Source organism: Alosa pseudoharengus, unplaced genomic scaffold, assembly GCF_046254945.1.
Source record: "Alosa pseudoharengus isolate Yale_2024_CS ecotype anadromous, Long Island Sound unplaced genomic scaffold, YU_APseudo_1.1 YU_APseudo_1.1_scf_3, whole genome shotgun sequence".
In the NCBI taxonomy this organism is placed as follows: domain Eukaryota; kingdom Metazoa; phylum Chordata; class Actinopteri; order Clupeiformes; family Clupeidae; genus Alosa; species Alosa pseudoharengus.
Window position 1 is genome coordinate 43,793,743 of NW_027468718.1, and position 5,000 is coordinate 43,798,742.

General features: G+C 45.8%; 1 protein-coding gene across 2 annotated transcripts in view; it reads left to right on the forward strand.

The window, feature by feature from the left end:
* Nucleotides 1-5,000, forward strand: part of gtdc1 (glycosyltransferase-like domain containing 1) — a 27,445-nt gene that overhangs the window by 8,825 nt on the left and 13,620 nt on the right. The gene's annotated exons all lie outside the window — the stretch shown is intronic.

Genomic DNA, 5,000 nt, shown 5'->3' on the forward strand with positions numbered 1-5,000 from the left:
TGCACACGTGACGAGCAGGTGTCGAATTCAAGGGCTTCAGCCAAAATGATAATAAACAGCGGGGAGAAGGCAAGTTAGCCCGGGACATTTGTAGCATGTTTACACTTGCTATGGTTTCTCTCCCCTATTATGCAAAGTCGATTCAGTTTCCATAGCAGTTTAACATTGTGTGCTTGCCACAGAAAGGGCGATATGCACGAAACAATGCCGAGATTGATGATCATTAGTGGGCTTTTGTAGCGGTGTGTGCCTTTTTGGTCTTCCTTTGTAGACAAGTATGCTGCAGTAAGCATAGCCTTAAATAGCTCGGTCTCTTTGAGGTTCCAGAAAAGTGCGGCGCAGTTAGCACGCAGATGTATGTATTCACCGCACGTCTGAGGGACCTGAAAAGGCTTGTGTGTCGACTTGGAGGTCAGGTTTTCATTAGCTCTGTTAACTCGCTGCAGATAACTGAAGCTACTTTAAAGTTGATTGAGAAAAGGGTGGGGTGGGGGGGAGGGGGTTGGCTACTTTTAAAAGGTTTTTCGTGAAGCCATTGATGTGACTCTCTCTCTCTCTCTTCCGAGCAACTCTGTCTTTCCAGGTCTCAAATGACTGACTGGCGGAATGAGCCGGTAACCGAAGCAGATGGCAGGATATCCTGCTGTAGAGATTCCCTCCGAGAAAGTTCAGACGGGAGATGGGTGCTATCTGTCTTGACTCTTGCCTTGAGTTTTGAAGGCCGACATGTCTGCATGATCTTCTTTAATACAGCGTGTATACTTCTCTTTGCAGCATCACAGGTCCCATGGGAAAAAAATGGAACATTTGAACTGTTATGAAACTGAGTCTGTACACAATCACATTGATAGCAGAGATAACATGTTTCCCATTAAAGAAGACGCACTCTCTGGCAAGGTCCTAGGTGCCCTCCTCTCCGCTCGGGGACCACCAGCCTCATGGCCCTCTGCGGAGGTCAATCACATCGACAGCACTTAGCACCCGGCACCAAATCCTCAAACAACCCCGGCGATGCAGCGCACAGCTCTTTGATTACTCTTAGTCAGGATGAGGGCAGCGTGAGGGATCTATCTCTCCTAATCACACCGAGGACATTTAATCACATTGGTGGAAGACAGCAACATCTGGTAGGCACCTTTCAAACAGCAACCCCCCCCCCCCCCCCCCTCCACACACACACACACACACACAGCACCCCCACCCGTTCTCTTATTGGACGGCTCCCACCTCCCTGTCGTCTTGAAAAAGGATCCCCCTCTCGCTTTTTTTGCCTGCGTCGCACAGGGCTTCTCAATATGTACCCAGTGAGAATAATTCAGTGGTAAAACCAAAGGTATGGCACGCTTCAGATCTCTGTCTTTGCGTGTGCCAGGGCGGCCACAATTGACTCCATATGGCGCTTTGATGTTGGGGGAGCTCGCTGTGATGAATAGAAACGAATTAAGGATCAAACTCTGCATCAGTGATTTTGTCCCAAACTTTTGCAAACAAAAATGGCCATGGTTTAAGGGTGATATAATCATGACAAACAGGTATTTACCAAACAATAGTATCAATACAAGATTTCTGTTGCTGTAGGAGTCGTTCTACTCCTGATGAAATGAAATATGCTGCGATGTTGACATACGCAACGTACACAACATTAGACGTGTTTAGCCGTAAACCCCAAATAGAAAAGCAGCAGAATCAAAATATGTATGAATATTGTAGTCTGCTTCAGATTGGTTAGAGGCAACTGGGAGACGTGACGTCAGCCCTCACAAAATATTTATTATCCACAACAATACTGTGTTGTGTAGGAGGTCTGAATATCTTTGCTGTTCGGTTGTGCATTGTTTCTTTCAGCTTAAACTTTCTCAGGATATCCTGAATAAGCAATTTTGGGAGCTCAACTGAGTTTTAACAACTGAGACATTGGCGCCACTTGCTTGCTGTTACTGAACCATATTTTTACCACAGTAACATCATTCACAGTCAGCGGTGTCAACATCCAAGGCTTTGATAGGCATAATGTTAAAGCCTGGGAACATGACATAATTACGCTTTGCTTAGTTTTTAATTGTGAATGCATGAATTAAGAGCAGATTGAAAACCATGTTAAGAAGAGTTACTTCTGAGTGCTCTAGCCCTCCCACCCTCCATATATGTAGTTTACATACATGATCATTATTGCTAATCAAGCTTTGGCTGGCTTTTTTCAAATTACCTTATTCATCTGGTAGTTACTTGTAGGTCTGTGGTGCATATAACATACTGATTTTCTTTTGTTTATTGTTGATTTTCTGCCTGTGGTGATCTGTTATTATTATCTCTTATTATTATCCAAATTAAATTTGGTGTCCAGGTTATATTTGTAAGGGTATCAACATGCCACGCATAGCAGATGTCCTGGCTTATGCAACACTAGTGAAATCTGCTTGTTCCCGATGTCAGATTTTGGAAGCCATATGTTAGTTGCATAATACCATGAATCCATCATGCATTTTTGCATGCACCAACTCAACACAGTTGAGTCCTTTGTTGCTATTGTGGTGATGTCACAGTCACCCAAGCTTGACAGAAGTCACAACAACCACCCTTCCCCTTACCCTCCCGTTAGCAAATCGCCTAGTTGCCTCTATATAATGGTCATCTCGTCCATCCCAAAGAGCGCAGGCCTTCTACCCCTGGAGCCTTTGAGGTGGGGCTTTTCATCCTGATGCCAGTACGGGAGGACCAGTGTCACCGCCTAATGCCAGGACGCTGGCTATACTGATGGCATTTGACTGAAGGGTCAGAGCGTAATGACGAGTGCAGAACTTAATGTGCTCTAATGAACTTCTCTGTCCACGCCACTGAGGATCTCTTTACCCGTCGGTTGCCCCACTCCCTTCCGTCGGCCAGTGGCCTGGCGTAGTCGACCTCTCTCTCTCTCTCTGCCTCATTTGGACAGAGGCCTGGCGTAGTCGACCTCTCTCTCTCTCTCTCTCTCTCTCTCTCTCTCTCTCTCTCTCTCTCTCTCTCTCTCTCTCTCTCTCTCTCTCTCTCTCTCTGCCTCATTTGGACAGAGGCCTGGCGTAGTCGACCTCTCTCTCTCTCTCTCTCTCTCTCTCTCTCTCTGCCTCATTTGGACACAACGTCTCGCTCGTCCTCGTCTCGACGACAGGTCAGACAGGACCTCCGCTCGAGCACAAACCTTTGCGTGACCATTGTTTCCACCGTAGTGAGGCTACAGTAGTAAGGTCTCCGTGCGGTGCGGTGCGGTGCAGTCGCCCGGTCCTGACGCGCTTACTGGGCAAGAGCTCCTTTCCCTCTCAGTCTCTCAGCCAACACCCCCCCCCCCTTTTCCCCTCAAGCCTCAAGATCAATGGCATTTGTCATTAGCCCGGCCCAAGAGAAACTCTTGTGATTATTGCCAATAAAGGAAATTAGATCAAATGATTTTGGACTTTGATTTTCCCCCCACCTCCGTCCCTTCGCATTTAATCAAATGTAAGGTAAAGTCATCACTGAAATTGCTGTTGATTTATAAATAAGGTAATTGGTGGCATTCTCCCTAAGTACCTCTCCCGGCCGGTGGCCACGCCAGTGTTTTTATTGCCTAGTCAAAACCTCCTCATTTAATTTTTAAAATGGCCCTCCAAATGACATTTTCCCAGGGGATCGTAAGGCAGCTCCATCGGTCATACCTTCCTACAAGTATCTTCTTGTCATTCCTTTACAGTGTCTCTATATTAGCTCGCCTGGTGTCCTTGCTAGTTACTTAATTCATCCATCCAAATCAGGCTCTGGCAGATTTATTAGTGGTTAATCAGGTTTAGGTGAACTGTTGAAGGGTCGTTTGATGGCTACATTTAGTCTTAAATCTTGTGAGTCATGCTTCAACTCGTTCTATTAGTACAGCTTGTGTCTGATTGTAATCCTGCTTTTGGCATTAAAAAGTAAGCTTTTTAACAGGAATCAAACTCAACGTATACCCATTTTTGGCTGAACCAAGTTTATACTATTTTAGATGATTTCTGCAGAACTTCTCCTGACGAAAAAAAGGCAACCTTACAAACGCCATAAATGTCTTCTGCTGGAACTTTGCTGCTAAATCTGTTTGCAGTAATCCATCATGCCGTGCCATCAACCTTACCGCGGGGGTTTTGGCTCGAGGACAAGCCCTTCAGGACATGTCGGCATGCAAACATCTTTGCTGTTTCTCCCATGTTCGAGAGAAAGAACTCGGCTCAGACGGAATTTAGAATCCTGCATCTCATGAGGTGAGATCGGACGTGAAAAGGAATAATGTGTCAGCTGAAGTGGTGTGAGGGTCAGTCTCTACTGAACCCCCCACTCTAACCATAACTCAGAAGCATGTTGTGGCTGTGTTGAAATGGCAAGTGAAGCACAGCACACATCAACCCCCACCCCCCCCCCCCCCCCCGTACTAACAATGTCTTCTATCCTCATGCTGTGGTTGATTAAACAACTTCTCCAATGAAGCAAAGAGAAGTTGCATCAACAGCCCCGTTGCGTTCAGTTATACATTTTTTGCACATGCCCACACTTACACATACACAGCCACACACATAGACACTCACTCGCGTATAAAGACAGACACTTTTACACTCACTCACTCTCTCTCTCTCACACTCACACTCACACTCACACTCACACTCACACTCACACTCACACTCACACTCACACTCACACACACACACACACACACACAAACACTCACACTCACACGCACTCACATATTCAGACAAAAACACACACATTTTTACTCACAACGCACAGACACAGACACACACACACATAGGCACACACAGACACTCACACTCATATACAGACACACACTTTCACACACACAGACACACACACACACAGGGGAAATGATTTGTCATATTTATTTGTAAAGAGGATAACTTTAGACGACCGTGAACTGCATGTTGACATGACAGTTTTCTGCCCCCAAAAATACACATTTCAATGTTACGGTGACATAGTTTTATGTGCTGTTGCTAGCTTAGCAG